At 44.0% G+C, this 23,021-nt stretch overlaps 1 protein-coding gene and 1 pseudogene across 1 annotated transcript in view; one reads left to right on the top strand and one right to left on the bottom strand.

The window, feature by feature from the left end:
* TBC1D1 (TBC1 domain family member 1) overlaps positions 1 to 23,021 on the bottom strand; it is a 243,683-nt gene that overhangs the window by 140,201 nt on the left and 80,461 nt on the right.
* Positions 1,610 to 4,432, top strand: LOC104664359 (annotated as a pseudogene).

Genomic DNA, 23,021 nt, shown 5'->3' with positions numbered 1-23,021 from the left:
GGAACACAACAACTCAGTCCAATAGAGAAACAGATGGAAAAGCATTTTCAACTGTCAACTTGATATTATCACTCCCAGTGGAAAAACAAGAAAAGCATACCCAATAATACCTTTGATATCTCATTTCAAGAAACTCTTAATCAGGTTGCAGCTCACATCTGACAACCACTGCAGGCAAGTGGGCAAGCCTTTCCTCTAGAATATTCTTCCACTGACTCTCCTCCACTAGTGTCTACAGGTTCTTCCAGATCCAGCCCAAATGTCTCCTCCCCTTCCTTCCTCCACAGGCCTGCTCTCTCGGGTCCTGAGGGCACCTGGTCTTCTGCTGTAACACCTGCCACGGCCTTGAGTCCTTCCCCTATACCACACGCTAGGGACAGGATGCTGTCTGATTCCTTTCTGTGTACCCTGAAGGCCTACATCAGAGTATTTGCTTAACACACACACTTTAATGTGTGAGGCAGTTTCTGTTTCTCAAAAAGTGTAAAATGCATAATATAACAGCAATTCACTCCGATTAAATATATTTACTTGAAAATACACCGAAGTGTTGCAAGTAAACTTTACCTACAACATGTAGGTTAAACATGAAAGAAACATGAAACCCTTCCACTTTCTTTTTTTTTTTTTTCTTTTTTGTTTTTGTTTTGAGACGGAGTCTCGCTCGCCCAGGCTGGAGTGCGGTGGCTTGATCTCAGCTCACTGTAACTAACCTCTGCCACCCAGGTTCAAGCGATTCTCCTGCTTCAGCCTCTGGAGTAGCTGGGATTACAGGTGCCCACCACCACACCCAGCTAATTTTTGGTTTTTTAGTGGAGACAGGGTTTCACCATGTTGGCCAGGCTGGTCTTGAACTCCTGACTTCCCAAGTGATTCACCTGCTTTGGCTTCCCGAAGTGCTGGGATTACAGGCGAGAGCCACCGTACCAGGTGGAAAAGCCTTCGCTTTCTAATTTTACCTAATATGATATAGGGAAAGTGTGACCAACAATATTTTATATAATCAAATACACACGGGGGAATTTCTAACACCTTCTCTTCAACCCGGTCATTTAAGTTAACACAATATCTCAGGCATCAATACTACTTATCAGGGCCCACTGTGTACCAGAGGCCATGCTTTCTGTGGATTATATCTCATTTAATCCTCACACCAACAATCTGAGGAAGATACACCCTCATTCCCATTTTACAGAAGGCAGACTATCAGGTCAGAAACTGCTGTGCACTGGGTTGAAGAGTGGGGACAGACAGGTAAAATGATTTAGAAAACAAGGCAACAGCGGCAAGGAGACTGACCAGGTGCACAGAGGGGAGGTCAGGAGGGGAGGAGCAGAGAAAACCGCCTAAGGGCAAGGAGGCCCGGTTGGTCAGGGAAGGCAGGCCTTGGTCAGGGAAGGCAGGCGAGGTGGGAGGTGTGGAGGAGGCCCAGGACAGCCTGACCCAGCTGCCAGCAAACAGCTGAGACTGAGACAGCTGAGGCCTGCGAGGTGGGGACTTGGCCAGGTTTGCATTTCCAACAGATCTCTCCCCAGGGCTGCTGGGGAGAGAATGGGCTTGATGGACAAAACAGCAAAGGAAGGATGACAGGCAGGAGGATGAAGTGGAGATGGCTCATTTACCTGCCTTCATCCCCAAAGAGACAGCTGCTGGAGGCAGGGGCCTTGTAACCCAGTGCCTGGCACTGCACCTCACACCCAGAGTGAATACATCATGATGACGGAACAGACAAGCAACTGAGGAGAGAGAAGGGACAATCTCACCTAGGGCAGTGGCAATACAAAAGGAGAGGAGAGGATGAAGTCAAGAACTATCTAGAAGGTAAAGCTGGCAAGAAGTGGTAACTGAATGTGACAGGTGAGGGTTGAGGATGGGGCAAGGTTAGGAGAGCTCAGTGGGAGATGGCAGAACCACTGTGACCAAAAAACAAACAAACAAAAAAAAACAGAAATCTGAATACAGATTACAACTCAGTATCTATTCGTATGGGTTTTCTCTTCTCAAGGACATCTTATTCCTGAACAAAATGTGGAAACTGTGCAGACAGTGAAACCAGGGTCTGCTGCAGCTCAGAGAATAATCCCCTCGCCCATCCACCCCCAGTCTACTCTGGCATTCTGGCAAAAAAATTATCTTTAAAAAAAAAACAAAGTAAATGTATATGAACAGTTGTTATGTCTTCTACTTATTTCCAGCAAAAGAGATAGAATTTTAAATAGTGCTTATGAATAAAACAGACCTGGAAGGGACTACGTGTGGTGGTCTCTGGGTAGTAGCAATATGTATTGAGGCTTTTCAGTAAGTTATTTTTCATATATACGTATTTTTTTAATCATAAAAAAGGTTATTTTTAATTTTTTTAAAAGTACCTTTTTCTTAAACTTTAGTCTTTTCAAGGTTACCGTCTACTGCTTCTCGGTAAAAACTTCTAGGGGCAAAATCATTTCGAAAGAAGAAAAAAAATCTTCATCTTAGGATAAACTCTTTTAATGTACAAGTGAAATGGCATATAGTTCTAAGTGTCCCCAAATGCTTCATGACACAAAAGCCTTTAAGTCAGGAAGCACAATACAGTATAAAAACAAACTTCCAAATAAACCCCAGAAACCAAAAACTTTAGATGGCAGTCTAAAAGCAATATTCAAAAGACTGCCCCTGCATTTGCATAGATAATTATCTAAGAAGAAGATTTGTAGCTTAAATTAAAATTGTGATAATACTAAGCACTGGTCTGTTTCATGAAGCTGATGGTTCAAATTTGAGTTTAGATAAACCATTAGTGTGTTAACCAGATAAATACTCTTGTTCCTTCTTAGGAATTGCAGTAAAATAAATGTGATTCAAATTATTACATATGTGGACACAGTATGGAATTACCTTGACAGCATCAAAATTAATTTTTTAAAAACAAAATAATTCATAGTATAGGCTATGCCTCAAATCTACAAAGCCTTTGTTCAAATCTTTAAAAGTCAAACCCCTGTTCTCCCCATCACAGACAAAAACCCTTGGGTGGCAGACTTCGGTAAGCCAAGTGTGGGTTGGATCTCAGTCCTTGCTTGTGCCACTGGCTGGGTGCCTTTGTGCAGCCTGCAACTTGCACAACCATACAGTGCAGCCCAGCCACAGCCCTGTTATCATCTTTGAGGTTCATGGTCGTTTCCAAATGAATAGAAATTTACACATTTCCAAATGAATAGAAAATTTCACTAATTCATGAGTGCCAGGCTCAATCACAGGAAAGGGCTCTGAGCATGTGTTATAACTATCAATTATTTACAATTTTAAAATACGCCAGACTAGCTTTACAGCACTAACTGCATTCTTGAGTAAAACTTATCACATGTGTTCAAGAACCCAGATCTTCATTCTGATCAGTGGTAGAAACAGGTTTTCCTCTCACACCACTTCAGTTCTTGAAATAAACTACACTCACCAAGTAACCATTCTTTTTCTTTAATTTTGATCAACAGGCAAATCAGAACTTATGCCAATAAAGGATATTAGTTAAAAGCAGTCTAATCTATTTTCCACTTTATATATTTTAGACTGCACACAACACCAACGGTAACAATAACAATACTATTCATTGCTCCTTGGCATTCTCAGAGTTACAAATGTTAGATAACTTCAATATATGTTTATAAAACTCAGGCTGTGAATGTGAAAGCCCAGGCGACTGGCCAGAAGACCAGAGATCCAGCACCTGAAGCCACACGGCCAAGCCTTGTGGTGGGTGCCTGAGCAGGGAGGCCCGCACCCAGGTACGTGTCTTCAGGCAAGAGCTTTCCCAAGAAGTCAAGGAATTCCTCTACAGATTCTTGCCACAGAAAATCATATACCCGCATCAGGCCTTGCAAAACGATTCTCTCATTGTAGCTGCTTGACCTCCCTCCAGGCCCCACTGGACATCTCCATCCCAGAACCCCCACCCAAGGATGAGGTGGAAACAGAGAAGCAGGAGAAGAAAGAAGTCCCTGAGTGTGGATTTCTCCCTGGGAATGAGAAGGTTGTCGCTGCTTGCCATGGTTAAGCCAGAAGTCTGGATTCTCAAAGAGAAATGCATGCTGATGATCACATGGATCCAGCACCTGATCCCCAAGACTGAGGATGGAAATGATTTGGGGTAGCAATCCAGGAGATGGTGCTGGAGAGGGTGCATGCCGTCAAGACCAAAGTGGAAGCCTTCCAGACAACCATTTCCAAATACTTCTCAGAACATGGGGATGCTGTGGCCAAGGCCTCCAAGGAGACCCATGGAACAGCTTACCGGGCGTTGGTGCAAAAGTTGGTGAGATAAGATGGCGTGTGGGGAGGTCAAGGCCAGGGTACTGGACCTGAAGGCCTTCTGTGCTGAGCTTTATCATATGATCAGCACCAACCTGGAGAAAACTGCAACCCAAAGGGTGAAGAGAAAGCATCTGTGTACTGAGCCCAGGGCTGGAAGGAAAACAAATGATCTATATTTTGTGAGGGGGCGGGGAAAGAAACCTCAGGTTGTATCCTCGCATTTGATACCTAAAAAGCAGAACTGAATGGCAAATATTTTCTTCCTGCTTTTACAAATGAAGGAAATCAAAGAAATACTGTACAGGACAAGAATGAAACAGTATGAAGTTGCACAGACAACGAAGTTTCCAAGTCTTAATTCGTAGCCAGTGCCTAACCCCCTGCTAACATTTTTCTTTACACCTTTATCTGTCCTGGCTCCCAGCATATGAGGAAGAAAATCTCATCTCCTTTTAGCACCCATTGCTCCAGGTCAGTTTCCCCAGGGCTGTTGTGTCAGTATTGAAGAGAATGAACTGCAGTACTCTTAAAATCACTTCTAGTTCCAAATTCTACAAAAATAAACTGGCTAACAGGATGAAAATACAAAAAAAGATACCCACAAAACAAAACCAAAAAAATGCCAACATCAAGAACATGGTGATACAGGTTAGGTATTACATATAAATTGCAAAAAATAAAAACAAAAAAGAAGCCCTCAGCTGGTAAGCACCCATGGAGTAGACCCAGCTTGCCAAAAGTTCACGTGAAAAAGATTTAAGGATTGTAATTGACTGTAAACCCAAGATAGGCCAACAGAATGGCCTGGAGAACAGAAGAATGAAAAGGAACAAAAAGCCTAGGGCATTAGGAGAAATGTCATCCTCACACTAAGAGAGGGGTCACAGCCTCACCCTCCTTCTTGCTGATCAGGTCACACAGCAAGTTTCATTTTTGGTTTTAGGACACTTTCAAAGCAGCAGCAACAAGGGTCATAAAATGCATGAACAGAGGCTGGGGGAAGGAAGCAAAAATGCCTTTAGCTTGGGAAGGGGAGACATGGCAGCAGCCTTTAGAAATCTGTCGCAGGGAAGAGGCATCAGCTCCACTTTTCTCATAAATGGGAAAGAAAGAGGCTGGGCGTGGTGGTTCACATCTGTAGTCTCAGCACTTTGGGAGGACAAGGTGGGTGAGTACTTGAACCCAGGAGTTCAAGACCAGCCTGGACAACACAGCGGTGCACACCTATAGTCTCAGCTATTTAGGAGGCTGAGGGAGGGGGCTCACTTGAGCCCGGGAGTTCAAGGCTGCAGTGAGCCACGACAGTGCCACTGCACTTCATCCGGGTGACAGAGCAAAACCTCGTCTCAAAAAACAAACAAAAAAAACTAAGTAAGAAAGATTTCCACTTTGAATATAATACAAAGACCTTTCTTTCCACTAGAGCTCATTCAAATGGTACAGAATTCTTGAGGAGTCAGGCATCCCTTAAAAAGGTTCGAGCACCACAGGCTAGGGCTTTAGGGCTTTATTTAATAAAGACAGGCAATGAGAGCCTGCCTCTACCTTCCAGGGCCTCCTGAGCAGGTTCCCTCCAGGCAGGATTTGAAAACGGGTTTTTTTCTCCCCCTTCAGGCCTCTCAACTTCTGAGGGTGGGGTTAAGTGCTGACTTCATTTTCACGAGATCAGATATTTTACAATCAGGGAATTTCTGGAGAACCAACACAAAACCAAGGCTGACAGGAGCTAAAGACTGGCTTCGCCAGCCAAGAGCTGCTGCTGGGAATGTGCTCAAAGCTTTGTTGTGGCGGGGCGCTCTGGCTCACACCCTTATTAATGCCAGCACTTTGGGAGGTCAAGGTGGGAGGATCACTTGAGGTCAGGAGTTTGAGACCAGCCTGGCTAACATGGTGAAACCCCCGTCTCTACTAAAAACACAAACATTAGCCAGGCATGGTGGCGGGCGCCTGTAATCCCAGCTACGTGGGAGGCTGAGGCAGGAGAACTGCTTGAACCCGGGAGGAGGAGGTTGCAGTGACCTGACACTGCGCCACTGCACTCCAGCCTGGGCAATGGAGCGAGACTGTGTCTCAAAAAAAAAAAGATTTGTTGTTTGTCCCATGCCAAGGGAGCACTACTGTACGTTGAGGGGTTTCAGTGACTTACTGGAACTGAACTTTGATCCACTCACCACAATGCAGGAACAAGAACTCCCTCTACCAAGTGGGAATTGTAGTCTCTGAATCCTAATGACATTTTCAAAAGCAAGGCTTCATCTTGATTTACAATTACAAGAGGAAAAAAATAAAATAAAGATCAGCCTTAAGGGGAGGTGCAGGGTAATGAAATCTTACTAATGTAATTCTCTCCTTTAGAATGTATTTAGTAAATGCTTTCATTTCATAGACATCTTAAAGAAGATTCTTATAGTGTTCTGACTCTCTCTCTCTCTCTCTCTCTCTCTCTCTCAGGATGGCATCTACTCCTCAAAAACTAAGAAAGATGATTTCTTTCTCTACATTTCCAGCTCTGAATTCTTTCCTAAACTTCGCTAACATTTCCAATCACCTATTTAAAGAATCACCAGGCTGGGCGCAGTGGCTCATGCCTGTAATCCCAGCATTTTGGGAGGCCGAGGCAGCCAGATCACCTGAGGTCAGGAGTTGAAGACCAGCCTGGCTAACATGGTGAAACCCCGTCTCCACTAAAAATACAAAATTAGCTGGACATGGTGGTGCACGCCATAATCCCGGCTACTCCAGAGGCTGAGGTAGGAGAATCACTTGAATCCAGGAGGTGAAGGTTGCAGTGAGCTGAGATCGTGCCACTGCACTCCAGCCTAGGGGACAGAGTGAGATTCTATCTCCAAAAAAAGAAAAAAAGAAAAAGAATCACCAGACTTCTAGTCCTTGACCTTAAAATATCCACATCAAGCTCATTCTCTTTTCCTTAAAATAGGCCTTTCTTCCTACTTCCTTGTTTCCCAAATGCCTTCGAGGTAACTGGGCTCAAAACCTAGGAAAGGGGCTTCTGCTCTTCTTTCTCCTTACTCCCTCTTTCCCTCAGCTCTTTGAGTGCATATTCTCTCACCATGAGCCCAAAACCTCAAGCACTGGTCCGGGCCTGCACTTGCTTCAGCCAGACCCCAGCAAGACCTCTCCTCTGCCGCCTCTGGCATCTCCCTACATCCATCCTGCTATTCAGCACAGCCTGATCTTCTGGAAACACATGTCTGATGGAGTCAGCCTCCTGCTCACAAACCTTCTAGGGTTCCTCTGCAATCTCTACCAGAACAAATACAGTCCTGCTAACCCTCAGGGTCTCCCACTGATGGCGCTCCACTCAACTCTTCCTGCCTTATTTCACCAGGCTTCTCTGTAAGTTCCGTTTGTACCAAACATGTTTCAAACACACCTCCTAAATCTCTGTACATTTGGGTTTCCACCTCCATGCCTTTGCTTATGCAGTTTCTTCCACCTGCAATATTCTTTGTCACCCCCTGGATGGGACCTTTGAATCACTCACTCAACTTATTCACTTCTGGGATGAAATGCAGCCACAGGAGGCTGGAATGGCTGGTATCTGGTCACAGAGCCAGGCTAGACACAACTAGACCTCCCCAGTAAGGACTGGTTTTTTAGGTCACACCGGGTCCCTATGATTTGCTTTTAATTGGGATAAAATCGTCCTGTGTGAAATTTCCTTATTAGGCTAAAACCTCTAAGCCCACTAAATTTAAAAAAAGAGAGGGAGAGAAGAGCCACCACTGCCCACATTTCCAGGGACGTGCAGGGATTCTCTGAAACTCACAAGCCTTACCAGGTCTGCACTGGTCATGTTGAGCAGTCGGTGCTAAGTGACTGTAAAGGGCTGTGGTGCCCACCCTGGGGTCTTCATGCAGGGCTTGAGGGTAGAGTCACCCTCTGCCCCATAGTGACAGGCCAGCTGGGCTCCACTGCCTCCATCTGTTCAGTCAGGATTAGCACAAAAACTTGTTAGGTTTAAAGAGCCCCCAGATCGGCGGAGAGGTACTCCAGGACACTGTGGACCTTGCTTAACACCCACACCCAAGCCAAATCTCTGGCACCCAGAATAAAAACGATGTTTTTGAGAAGGACGATAAGTTAACAGTGTACAATCAGTTCTACTTATCCCTGATCAAAATTAACAGTGAGGTTGTAAAGTGGGATTTACTATATTTGGGAAATTATTACCTCTGTATACCAAGGGGCTACTCAGGTTTACAGTTCTCCACCTGCTTTCCAGCAGGCCGACCCTGTGACTGCCTTCACCACCTTCCCCCAACCCAACCCCGCCCCAGGTCAGCAGCTGGGTCTCTCTCGTCCTGGCAGTTGTGTCTCAAGTGCTGACACAGAGTAGAGGCACAAGAAATAGATTGTGATCAACACCGAGCTTGAAGCGGCCAGATTTCCTGACCAAGAATGTCTGGAAACACCACACTACTCCCCCAGGTAGTGTAGTTATTGCAAAACAAATACAGAGTTGTGTGGTCTGGTGGTCTTGTACATCAAGCTCTTTCCTTGGGGAAAAATATCCAGAGACCACAATCTCAGCTGATTTACACACTAGAGAACTGACAAAAATCAAACGTTGGTATGATGTTCTTTCAGTTACACCAAAACTGGATGGCACAGGCTTGAAGGGTTGCTTTTACTGAAACACAAGTGCAATATAAATCCCTATGTATTACATTCACATAGTTCTGGAAATGGAAGGAGAATCCCTTCCCTTCACCTGGAAATTCAGGAATACAGCTTTTTTTGGAACCATAAGAAGGCTTTAGCCCTAGATGTACTAGCAATATCTCATGCTTATAATACAATTAATTGATTAATAAACAGTACACAAGGGGCCACAAACTCCTTACTCATAAGCGGGCTTTTGGTTTGTGTTTCTGAAGTCAAATTTTACAACTTCTAACACAGGGGTATCCAATCTTTCGGCTTCCCTGGGCCACACTGGAAGAACTGTCTTGGCCCACATGTAAAATACATTAACACTAATGATAGTTGATTAGCTTTAAAAAAAAACTCATAATGTTTTAATGAAAGTTTATGAATCTTTTTTGGGCCACATTCAAAACCATCCTGGCCTGTATGCAGCCCACAGGCCGTGGATTGGACACTTGCTCTAACATTTTAAACTTGGAAACTTACATATTTCTTTTAAAAGCCTAACACAATAGAGACTGTCACAATAGACCAGCGTAAATGTCTCTAAGCAAATAATGTCTCAAAAATATGACAGTTTATTTCCACCTAATGACTGGTTTCCTTTGGGCCCACCCTTTAAAAAGAACTTCCGCAAAAATACCATTTGGCTAATTCTCTGCCTTGGGCAGTCCTACAATTATAAATTCTGCTAAACAAATAAACTTCCTTCCTATTTTTAAAGTATTCCAAAATTGGAAACTCTATGTCTCTGGTTGGCAAACTATTTTCTGGAGTCTAACAGCCTTAGCTGTGAAGAAATTCTTCGCTGCACTTCGAGAGATGAAAAAGACCAGGAACTGTCAAGGAGTCCCTCCCTATGCCTATTTCAGGGAAGGGGAACTAAAGGCACAGAGTCGTGACCTTGGGCAAGGTCACACAGGCTGCTGGTGGCAGAAGCCCATGTCATCCTCTCTCCCCCATTTTCCCCTTAACTGATCTAAGTGACTTGTGGCCTGAAGAAAGCAGTTTGCTCTTGTTCGGTACTAGGGGCCAGGGTTTATGTTTCATTCATGCAGAATGTGCTAGAACAACAGAAAGAGTCTAAATATTAGTGCCAGCGAAAAGAATCAATCTCTGTAAAACATTTAAAGAGATTTATTCTGAGCCAGATGTGAGGACCACGACCCATGACATAATCCCAGGAGGTCCTGAGAACATGTGCTCAAGGTGATCGGGGCTATAGCTTGGTTTATACATTTTAGGGAGACATAAGACATCAATCAATATATGTAAGGTATACATTGGTTTGGTCTGGAAAGGTAGGACAACTTGAAGGTGGAGGGGAAGTTCCAAGTCATAGGTGGATTCAAAGAGTTTCTGAGTGGCAATTAGTTGAAAGCGTTATTACTTAAAGATGTGGAATCAATAGAAATAAGTGTGTACGTTAAGACAAGGTCATAACCTGGGTAAACACCAAGGTTTTTATCATGTAGGTGAGGCCTCCAGGTAGCAAGCTCATCAGACCTAACAAAAAATGTGCCAGACTCTTAGTTAATTCTCTCCTGGTACAGGGAAAAGATCCGGAAAGTGAAGGGAATTCTTTAGAGAATGTAGATTTTCCCCACAAGAGACAGCTTTCCAGGGCCATTTCAAAATATGCCAAAGAAATATATTTTGTGGTAAAATATTTCAGTTTCTTTCAGGGCCTGCTATCTGTCATGTGATGTTAGACTAGAGTTAGGCTGGAATTTGAGATCTGTTTTGGCAGTCTTAAGATCTCTGTTTTAATGTTTACACTGGTCAGTTGTGCCTGAATTCCAGAGAGAGGAAGGTATAATGAAGCATGTCCCCTTTCCCATCACGACCTGAACGAGTTTTTCAGGTGACCTGAATGAGTTTTTCAGGTTTCTTTGGAATGCCCTTGACTGAGGAGGGGGTGGTCCCTCGGTCAGTTGGGGTGCTTCAAATTTTGTTTTTAGTTTCCATTTGAATGAGTGCCAGGTGGTGCAAAGAGCTCTGTTTGGATCTTAGCTGTGGCTTTGGGAAAGACATCTCACCTGTAGTGCGCTTCGTGTTTCTTCATCCTTAAAAAGAGGGAATACAGCTAAGCAACTACAAAAGTCTTTCTCCACCCCTAAATTCAATGATGATGATGGTTCACGGGTACTAAGTGGGTTATGTGGATAAATTGTCAACAGCTTGGATGATAGATATTTCTTATCCCCCTTTTAATGGATGAACATATTCATGTCTAGAGAAAAAAAATAACTTACTTAAGGTCATACCTCCACTGGTAACGGGGTGGAGAGATCGGACCTAGACCAATGATTCCATGGGCCCTTTCCTCCTTATCAGAGGTAGACAATCTAAGATAGTTGGCTTGACTTGCAGTCACAGAGACACAGATTCTGAATTGAATACAACTGTAGCAATCATTTAACACAATGTTCTCATTTTATAGATCAAGGACTGAGGCCCAGGCAAGCATAACTTGCCCTAGGCCAAAAAATGTATTGGAAACATGTAGCTACACCCTGCTGTTCCTAGACAAGCTCATCCTAAAGAGTGCTTGACAGTTTACATGCACTTACATCAGCTCATCTGATGCCAAACAAGGCTACCTGATGGGCAGCTGGCATTGATCATCTTTCCCATGTCACCTAGCCAAGGCTAAACAGCAAACACAGAGCACACCAGGACCTGCACCCCACGCCTGCTATTGCCTGCCTAGTGTGCTATCTATAGGCTGATAAAACATCCACAGTATGATGCTCTAGAGAGTCTATGCAGAATCGACTCCTAAAGAGAACTTTCCAGGTAAGCTGAATCACTATGAAACATGGTACTGCGGTACTTTGAAAAGAATATCAAAGAACAAGTGAAAACACTCTAAAATCCACAACTCAAGTCAACGATGAAATGCAATCTCATGTGGCCACTCAAAACTGACCTCTTTCAGTCTATCATTCAATTGTCTGAACCTCCTCCCAATCTTCACCTTCAATCTTCTATGTGATTTTTCTCTTATTTCCTGTTTCCTTCTCTCCCTAACTGAGAACATCACAAAATTCAGGGATTTAAAAAAAAATGTTACACTTCTTGTATAGTTTCAATATGGTGTATCTATTTTTAAAAGCAGATTAGTTGAATGTTTTATGTCTCTCACCTAAGAAAGGGGAAAATAGTTCAGTTTCTCAGTGGAACAAGATATTTTTCTAAGCTCTGCTGCCCTTGTTTCGCATCCTGAACATGTGTTGTAATCCCTCTGTTACAGAGATAATGCAGGTACAACAGATAAAATATGAATTTAGAGCCAAACAAGTCGAGTTTTAATCTTAATAGCTAGGATAAGGTACCGAGACTTTCTGAACTTCAGTTTCTTCATATTTCTTTTCTGCAAAAAAAAAAAAAAAAAAAAAAAAAAAAGTGGAAGGAGGAAATAATACCACTACTGCCACAATTATTTTAAGAATTAAATTAATTATGAGACTTGACTACTCCTAACACAATGGATGGCACAAATAAAGTTCTCAAAAATATAATCATCTCCTCCCTTATGTTATTCATGCTAATATAACTGTCCCTTCTATTAAATGCCCTTTGCAGGTGATGTTTTTCTGAGCAAAGTCAATCTCTCATATTAGAGGGAAGAGATCCATTACACACACCTATCCCATCTTCTAGAGGATGCCTTCCCAGAAACAGAAGCACTCAGTGAATAGGTGGGTCAGGATAGCCCAGTGCTAGGGAGCTAAACAGCCACATTAGACATTGGCAACTTCCACTCTCTTCAAATACTCAGGCTGTGCTTCTTCTTGCACAGTTAACACAACTGGTTGGTCCTCCCAGGCTGCTGAGACACCCTTCACATATCAAAATATCCCCACCCACCCCAACCAGACTACTCAGCCTTCCTCTCTTTGCTCATTTCCCTGCAGGCATCTTGACCTGAAATTTGCAAGAATACACTCATCAAGTGGTTAAATCAAGTATTATGGGTCAGGCACAGTGGCTCAGGCCTGTAATTACAGCACTTTGGGAGGCCCAGGCAGGCATATCACTTGAGGTCAGGAGTTCAAGACCAACCTGGCCAACATGACGAAACCCCATCTCTACTAAAAATACAAAAATTAGCCAGTCATGGTGGCTTGTGCCTGTAGTCCCAGCTACTCAAGAGGCTGAGGCAGGAGAATCACTTGACCCCGGGAGGCAGAGGTTGCAATGAGCCGAGATTGTACCACTGCACTCCAGCCTGGGCAACAGAGCAAGACTCCATCTCAAAAATATAAATAAATAGTGTTCTGAAATACAATATATTGTTTGATAGATGTGCATAGTTTCGATTTTAGTAAAACATTTTGAAGATGAAAGTGCAAACGAATCAGCAGAGCAATATTAACAACATACATCAAAAACAGGTGTCCAAGAACTTTTTAAGTTCCTCCACAAACTAGCTGTGTGATTTCATTCAAATCAAGTTACTTCATCGCTCTGAGTATCAGTTCCCCATGTAGAAAAGAATGAATGGAATTACATTCAAGATGACATTCTGGTTACACCATAACTGCATTACTAAATGCTACTAGAATGACCACCACCCTAAGCCACAATTACCGACAGGTATTTGTGGGCCCTAGGCAGTGCTGGTAAGAAAAAAGGTCTGAGTAATTTATTTAAAGTGATGTGCCTTCCCCAAGGTTAAAAATCAGTGGTCTCAAAAACAAGGCAAACAGTTGAAAAGCAACCCCGACTCCATTCTGAAACATGCTAGAAAACTACCGGTAGTATTTCCTAACTATTCCTTTTCATAATCTACCACATCAATGACCTACAATTACCCTTGACTTCACTCAGACCTCATCTTCTAGTCTCCTCCAAAATCCCAGCAGAGTGATTATTTGTGCACATATCACATTAAAATTAAATTATCTCCACAGGTCTCCCTCTCCCCATTAAACTGCAAGCTACCCAAAATACAAAAAAATTAGCCAGGCATGGTGGCGTGTGCCTGTAGTCTCAGCTACTCGGGAGGCTGAGGCAAGAGAATTGCTGGAACCTGGCAGGCTGAGGTTGCAGTGAGCCGAGATCACGCCACTGCACTCTAGCCTGGGCAACAGAGCGAGACTCCGTCTCAAGAAAATATATATATCATAAATATAACCAAATAAAGGTTTTCTTATAGATTGTACAGATGTTCTTGAATATTACCGTGCATTATAAAATAAAATTCAAAAGCACTAACATTTCCTTTTTTTTTTTTTTTGAGACAGGGTCTCGCTCTGTCACCCAGGCTAAAGTGCAGTGGCACAATCTTGGCTCACTATAACCTCTGCCTCCCAGACTCTAGCAATTCTCGTGCCTTAGCCTCCCAAGTAGCTGGGATTACAGCTGCACACCACCACACCCAGCTAATTTTTGTATTTTTCTAGAGACAGGGTTTTGCCATGTTGGCCAGACTGGTCTCAAACTCCTGGCCTCAAGTGATCACCTGCCTCAGCCTCCCAAAGTGCTGGGATCACAGGCGTGAGCCAACACGCCTAGCCTAACATTGGTTCTACTCCTTAGAAGTTAATCAAAAGAAAGGGAGTAGGACAACATCAGCTGTCATTAGACAAACATAAATTAAAACATCCATGAGGTACCACGACATACCTATTAGAACAACCAAATTCCAGAATACAACATCAAATGCCTATAAGGAGCAAAGGAAATTTTCATTCATTGTTGATGGCAATACAAAATGGTACAGGCACTTTGAAAAGCAGTTGAGTGCTTCTCACAAAAACAAACGTATTCTTACATCACAATCTAGCAATCATACTTCTCGATATCTACTCAAAGGAGCTGAAAACTCATATCCACACAGAAAACTACACAGAGATGTTCATAGTAGCTTTACTCGTAATTGCCAAAACTTGGAAGCAACCAAGATGTCCTTCTGTGGGTGAATGGATCAACTGTGGTACATCCAGGCAATGAATATTATTCAGCACTAAAAAATGAACCATCAAGCCATTTAAAAAAAAAAAAAGCACACAGGAAACTTAAATGCATATACTCAGTGAAAGAAGTCAATCTGAAAAGGCTACACATACACTGTGTGATTTCAACTACACGACATTCTCTATAGGCAGAACTATATATACATTCTCTATAGATAGTACGAAGATTAGTGGGTTGCCAAAGGCTCCTGGGAAGGGAGGGATGAATCGATCACAGAGGACTGGTAGGGCAATGAAACTACTCTGTATGATATTATAATGCTGGATACATGTCATTATACATTTATCCAAACCTGTAGAATGTACATCACCAATAGTGAACCCTAATGTAAACGATGGACTCTGTGTGATAATCATATGTCAATATAGATTCATCAGTTGTAACAAATGCACCATTCTGGTGATGAATATTAATAACTGGGAATGCTGTGCATGAGTGGGGACAGCGGATATATGGGAAATCTCTGTAACTTCCACTCAATTTTGCTATAAACCTACAACTGCTCTAAAAAAGCGTGTTAAAAAAAAAGGGAAGAAGCAGCAGTTGGGCACAGTGTGGTCACTGCACACCAAGCACCATACAGAAGAAAATACGCAACTATAAGAGTTTGGGGAGGACCGGGCACAGTGGCTCACGCCTATAATCCCAGCACTTTGGGAGGCCGAGGCAGGTGGATCACAAGGTCAGGAGATCGAGACCATCCTGGCCAACATGGTGAAACCCCGTTTCTACTAAAAATACAAAAATTAGCTCGGTGTGGTGGCGCCTGCCTGTAATCCCAGCTACTCGGGAGGCTGAGGCAGGAGAATCACTTGAGCCTGGGAGGCGGAGGGAGGCAGAGGGAGCCAAGATCGTGCCACTGCACTCCAGCCTGGCCACAGAGTGAGACTCTGTCTGGAAAAAAAAAAAAAAAAAAAAGATCAGCTTTGGTACCTATTTGGTACCTAACAGGTCTTCATTGCTCCAGAATAAAATACCAAAGGGGTCTGTATGCCATGCTCATCCTGGTCCCCATTCACCTCTGCTACTCCCACCAGCAGTCTCGTTCCAGCCCCACCAACCTCCTGTGACTGCAGCTCCACCAAGGGGGCTCAAAGCCTTAGCATATGCTACTCCAACTGCCCAGCACACCCTGCCCTTCCCGTTATTCTCTGCCCTGCTTAGTACATTCGTCCAATGAATGAATGATTAATCAGAGGTGCTTCAGGAAAGGAATAAAGGATGAGGAGAGTTTTGATAGAAACAGAAGAACAGGGGACAAACATACATAGGCTAAGATCAGTTTAAAGAATTTTCTAAGGAAACAAATTATACTTTAATCAGCTTTTTTTCTCACTGGGCATTGCTCAGGACTGTGTTCTATTTGTGGATTAGGTGGGATTTCTATCCCTGCTTTCCTCCATTCTCTGTCAGTACAACCAACCTACGCCCAAGTTCCTGGCACACTCTAAGCAACTAGAGTTCCCAAAGCACAAAGCACAGCTGCCACCACTACCAGATAAAAAGAGCTCCACAGGAACTCTGCTGAAATCCTGGTCAGGGTTATACCAGCTTTGCTTAGCCGAGGCAGCAAATTTTTCAAATTCAAGAAATGGTTTGACTATGACAAGAAGGAGTTTACCCCCCCTTATTAAACTCAAGCATCCACTAATAAAATGTAATATGAGTCTACAGAAGAAAAAAAATTTTTTAAACAATACATCACATTAACCTAGGACACACATCAAGGATAAACCAACACTGGACTGACTTCAAGCAACACAAGAAAATTGTTGCCTAAATATTTGCTCTAGTCAGATTCACACCTTACATAGGAAGGCTGCTGTGCTGTGTGCCGGTAAACAGAAGGACAACTCCTGTGGCCTACAGGCACCCAAGGTGGGCTGGTCCAGTCTGCAGGAAACCTCAAAGGTAAATAAATAAGACCAGAGTCAGGACAGAACTTTGCATGAAAGCTTTGTTTAGAAGGAAGAGATGATGGAAGGGCAAGTTGTACTTATACTCAACATATAAACAGCAATTAGTTACTCGGTTATTTGCACTAAACACAGACAAACAAGATAGCAAAGCCACTGGGTCACATCATTTCAAAATATAAAGGGCAATGACTATCCACTGGTATTCCTTTTTTATTACTGAGGTCCAAGCTACCAATATCACCTCCTGACTGAACCAAAACCACCTCCTAAGTGGTCCTTCCGCTTCCCTCCGAAATATACATCAGCTGACATCACTCCTCCCTTCCACACCTTTAATGGCTTCTGACTACACTTAAAAGCAAATCCAAACCCCATTCTAAGCCTACGGAGTCATAAACAGCCTGGCCCACCTTACCCTTCCTACCTAGAGGCCAGTGCTATGCACCCCGCTGGAAGTATTCCAGCCACACCTCCCTTCTCCCTGTGGCCTGCTTGGAGCATTTTTACTGCCCTCTCACCAGTCATATGGAATGCCACCCCTGCACCACCCCACCCCGGAGCCACTCTTACTTCTCTTCCTAGCACTGACCACCATCCCAAATAATCTTGTTCATCTATTTGCTTACTGCTTTGCTATCTCTCCCATCTAGAATACCATAAAAACAGGAACCTGGTCTGCCTGCCTGTTGCTAAATCCCCAGCTCCTCAAATAGTACCTAATATAGATAGGCTATCTGTAAATATCTGCATTGAACACATTTGTTAAATGACTTGTTGAATGAATGGTGGCTATAAACCAATGTTTTAAATAATGCCCAAATATGGAAAACCTGATTTTACATAAAATATTAATTAGCAATCAGTTACTTGCTTTACAAAAGGATTCTGTGGGCTGGACACAAGGGCTCACGCCTGTAATCCCAACATTTTGGGAGGCCAAGGTGGGCAGATCACTTGAGGTCAGGAGTTCAAGACCAGCCTGGCCAACATGGTGAAACCCCGTCTCTACTAAAAACACAAAAATTAGCTAGGCATGGTGGCATATGCCTGTAGTCCCAGCTACTAGGCAGGCTGAGGTGGGAGGAGCACTTGAACCCAGGAAGCAGAGGTTGCAGTGAGCCGAGATCGTGCCACTGCACACCAGCCTGGGTAACAGAGAGAGACTCAGTGTCAAAAAAAAAAAAGATTCCTTTTTTAATGCATCTTTAAATATTTAATTTATAAATCTTCAGGGTGCACACTTTTTAAAGGATAATCTATTGTGGAGAGTGAACTCCTCCAGGACATAAACACTGCTTATATACAAAAAGTACTAATAAACACTTGTTGAATGAGCACTGGAAAATACACAGTTAAATGCCTTATTAATGCATTACATACACAGTTAAATACTTTATTCATTAACTAAATACTTAATACCATAAACTATAAGAAACTGAACTTGGATTTGAAACACAGCAAACTTGGCTATATTTAGTTCTCATTTTCCATTTTTTCTCATAAACTGACATATGTATATTTAAAATCTACTAACTTGAAATACCAGCAATAATCTCAGCTACAAACTTTATAAGCAGGTGCAAATCCAAATAAATTCTGAAAGTTACTTGGCAGTTCTGCTGTAGTTAGTTTTGACTAACAGATACATGGAGGCATAGAAACAGTAGATATACTCAAAACTGCCAGGTTGTTGGGGACATCTGTGAGTTTACTATGAAAATCACAAAGCTTGAAAAGTTCAGTTTTATGTATAAACTGTGTAAAAAGTCAAGTGTCCCCAGTGAAAGACTAATCAAGAAATCACACTGCTATAAAGCCCAGCCACATTCTTGACACAATGCACACCTGCCCTAAAGTTCCAGATCACGTCCAATTTTTTTTTAAAGTACATCTCATGTTTTTCTTTCTTCTTTAAGAAATAATCTCTTTAAAATAAAACTCTTCCGTTTTGGCTTTATTCCTACGTCATGAAATTGCCCACTCTACACATTCAATACACACACAATAATAATGCATTGCGCAAGAAAAACACATCCATGCTCAGGTATCCATGTGAATCAACTGACGCCCAGCCCTTCTCCTTCGCTACCAGGTGTTCAGCTGCAGTTGCAAAGGTCAAAATGAAAAAGGAAAAAGAAAGTCAGCTGCATAACTGGATGTGCAGGTGTTTGTGTGAGGCCTGTGCTCATGTGCAGCTGTGTGTTTCTGAAGGGGCATTCTGAAGTCAAATATAACAACTTCAGGATTATTCACATTGTGTGTATTATCTACACCTTTTGTCTTTGTCTTTAGGATATTACCTAGTTTGTAATGTAAAGTATGTTAATGACTTGCCTCTTCACCGTAAACCACATCAGTTCCATAGAATATCATTCTTAGTCTATAACTCCAAGAAATGAACTTCCAAAGAGTAATTTCATGTTCTAAAATCTTTCACAGGATAACATGTTATCTATAAAAATCATTCAATTTCAGGATATAATTTGTAATGGCTGCACCACCTAGAGGAAATGAAATATTAAAAAATCACATTTTAAAAATGTATGCTAAGAGGTATACAGGAATTCGCTCCAAAAACATTTAATAGTTTTTCGCTGTTGTCCTGTAATTGAAATAGTAATTTTTAGGCCGGGTGCGGTGGCTCACACCTGTAATCCCAGCACTTTGGGAGGCCGAGGCCGGTGCATTACTTGAGCCCAAGAGTTCAAGACCTGCCTGGCCAATATGGCAAAACCCCATCTCTACTGAAAATACAAAAATTAGCTGGGCGTGGTGGCGCACACCTGTAATTCCAGCTACTGGGGAGGCTGAGACACAAGAATGGCTTGAACCTGGGAGGTGGAGGGTGCAGTGAGCTGAGATCGCACCACCGCACTCCAGCCTAGGTGACAGAGTGAGACTCTGTCTCAAAAATAATAATTTTGAAATAACAAGATTCAGAATCCAAATTAAGCTACCAGCCTACATTTCCTCTATATAAATTTTTCTAATGATTTGACACTCGGAGAAGGCTAACAATCGTCCTAAAAGTCTGTGATGGTTTTTGAAATAAGTCTTTGTCGGGGGCGTTTTCACTGTCTCCTCTGTACCAAAGTAAACAAAAATCCATCTCACTCCCACAATGAATAGCATCTTACTAAATATGTTCTGGAAAAGTAAAACTTAAACAGTACTAGCAGTAAGTTTTTAAAAATTTACATTTACTTCTTATTGGTTTTGCAATAAAATGAGTTGCGATTTGTTTTTTTTTTTCTCTCTTTGGCCTTACAGTACAAAAGCATAATGATATAAAAGTAGACTCAAATCCTCAACCTAGGATGAGGAAGTAAAATATAATCAGACAACACACTGAATTACTTTTCAAACTTCAAAAAAGTTTTTAAATTTACTGATACTTATAAAAGCTAATTAGCTATCAGTTCAAACCAGAATGTGTAGGTATTACCAATTTTTCTTCGGTACGAAACCGCTTTTTAATGACTCAAAACGTTTTTGAAAGTAATCTCATTTTCCCACCAGCTATGTTTCAGGAAGTGATTCTAATGGAATGTTATTTACCTAGTAAGAAAATCTATCTAAAAACTTTTGCCCATCTAAAAACTGGTGTTATCTAGTTTCTGTGTCTCCAATTTTGTCACTTAAATCACAGGCAAAGCCATACCTGCTCACAAACAGGTACTCATAAAAATGTAATTAAATAATACCATAAAAGCATTGCATAACTGGAGATATAACCACCACCTAATTAAATTATTAATTGGTAAAGTCTCCCAGAATGGCTAACGAGTTTGTGAGCTTATTACTCAACCAGCCATACACAGGAAGCACGCCCTGCGAAGGACCCGGCCAAGGGACTGAGTTCATGGGGTGACAGCAAGATGCCCTAACGACCAGCGAGCCTTTCAAGGCAGGGAGGGTCGCATCCTTTAAAACACATTCAGACACCTGGCACTGCAGGAGTGGATAAAAAGAATGCTATTGATGCTACTACTGTGTTCTCGAGCTGGTGGTAACTCTGGAAATCTACACTAATGCCTTCCTGTTAGCAACAGTGCAACTGGCCTGAATTTGCACCACCCAGTTATCTCGAAAGCGCTGATGTTCTGAAAATAAAACTTTGTGGGAATGGAAAGTTAAAAACTTCTATTTAAAACTCAGACCTCAGAACATGCCCTTTGAAACCAGAGGGTTAAAAACGAAAGACAGACAACCCTTGCGGGCACCAGCTTCAGCCTTTGGGCATCCTCGGCGCCCAGTCCAGGCGGCCCAGCGCAAGCCGACATCTACGAGGGAGACACACGAGGGCGACACCCGCGAAGGAGACACGCGGGGTCGACATCCGCGAGGTCCCCTGCCGGGGAGCACCAAGCGGCACCTACGCGGCGCGGGGAGCAACAGGGGCCGGAGGAGGCGCCCGCTGGGTTCGGGCTTCCGCAGGGGTCTCCAAGTCCAACCTCAGTCTCCCCAACTGTGAAATGGGCGCCGTTACCTCGCTAGTCCTCCCCACAGGGATCCGGGAAACTAATGAATGAGAAACGCGCGGCTAACGACCCGGTCGCGCCCGCCGCTCACCCCCCGCCGCGCCTAGCCCACCCAGCTGCCCGGCCCAGCCCGGCCCGAAGGTTACAAATGTTCCAGCCCCGCGCCTGCCGCTCTGCTCCGGTAACTGGCGCCCGCCCGACGCCGCCTACCTTGGCCACCCAGCTGAACAATGGTGACATCGCGGGCCGGGCGGCGGCTCTTCGCCCGCCGGCTCCCGCTCACTCCCGCCGCCAGCCCGTGGGCCCGCGGGCGGCCGGGGGCGGGCTTGGGGAGCAGCGGGGCCGGGGCATCGCTCTCCCCGGCGGCGGCGGCGGCGGCGGCGGCGGCGGCGGCGGCGGCGGGCTCCACCCAGCTCGTCACTGCCCCGAGAGGTCGCGCCCGCCGGGCTGCCAGGCAGAGAAAGGGAAGTGGGAGGGGGTGGGAGGGGGTGGGCGGGGGGAGGGGAAGGGGTGGGCGGGGGGAGGGGAAGGGGTGGGCGGGGGGAGGGGAAGGGGTGGGCGGGGGGAGGGGAAGGGGTGGGCGGGGGGAGGAGGAGACAGGCGGGGAGGGCGCGCGGCCAACCCCGCCCACCCCCGCGCTCCGCTGCTGGCGGGAAGTTGGGACATGCTGGGGTCGCCCCCCTCAGAGATGCCTAGGGCTGCGCAGGAAACCCTGGAGGCTGGGGACGCGCCTTTCCAGGCCTCTGGGGTCCGTTTCGCACAACTTTCAGAAATCTAAGAATTCCTCCCTCTCCGAAGTTCGACAAAAGCCCCAGAGTTGGAGCTAACACAAAGCCCGCCCAACTTTCCAGGGGTGATCCCCACCCCCAGGGCGTTTCTTCCTAAGCGCTTTAGATTGCTGGTAACAAAAGGACCAGTGTTCCCCAGCCCCTAATACCTTTATATAATCAAAGGTGGTTTTCTCGGAGTCAGAAAACTCGGCGATTGAGACCAAAAATGGGGCAGAGGAAAAGAACCATTTAGCTCCTGCCTGCCGGGAGGCTTTTGCAACTTGAGAAATGTTGATTTCACCATAGTTTTCTTCTCTCCCAAGGCAAGATGGTGAGACAAGGTGGTCAGTTTATGGCTACAAAGGTAAAGCTGAGTTTCAATCCCAGCCACTGCTGAGTTCCACGTTGAAAAAAATAAAAAAGTCCAAAGGTCTAATCGCTGATGTGTAATGTATGTGTCAGGTGGAACCACTCACTGAGTTTCTCAGGCCAAATGGCCAACCCAGCCCAAGAATTCTGCTTCTCTTTTCCTTTTACTAATTGTGCATTATCTTCATGAAGGACCATTGGGACATTTTAATGTTGTTCCCTAACCGTCCGGCATCTGAGTTTAGTGAGGGTATTAGCTACCTATTACTGTATAAAAAATTACCCCAAAACTAAGAAGCTTAAAACCACAAACAACTTCTGTGGGTCAGAAATCCAGGAGCATCTTAGCTGGCTGGCTCTGGCTGAAAGTCTCCCCAAAACTTCAGCCAAGCTGTTAACTGAGGCTGCAGTCATCTCAAGACTGGCCTGGAACTGAAGGATCCACTTCCACACTCATTCACATAGGTGTTGCCAGTATTTAGTTCCTCGCAGGCAGCTGGACTCAGGGCCCCCGTTTCTTGTTGTTTTTTTCCATA

This window comes from Rhinopithecus roxellana, chromosome 2, assembly GCF_007565055.1.
Source record: "Rhinopithecus roxellana isolate Shanxi Qingling chromosome 2, ASM756505v1, whole genome shotgun sequence".
Classification (NCBI taxonomy): Eukaryota; Metazoa; Chordata; class Mammalia; order Primates; family Cercopithecidae; genus Rhinopithecus; species Rhinopithecus roxellana.
The sequence above is the reverse complement of the archived record's forward strand: the minus strand, read 5'-3'. Positions and strand labels throughout refer to the sequence as shown.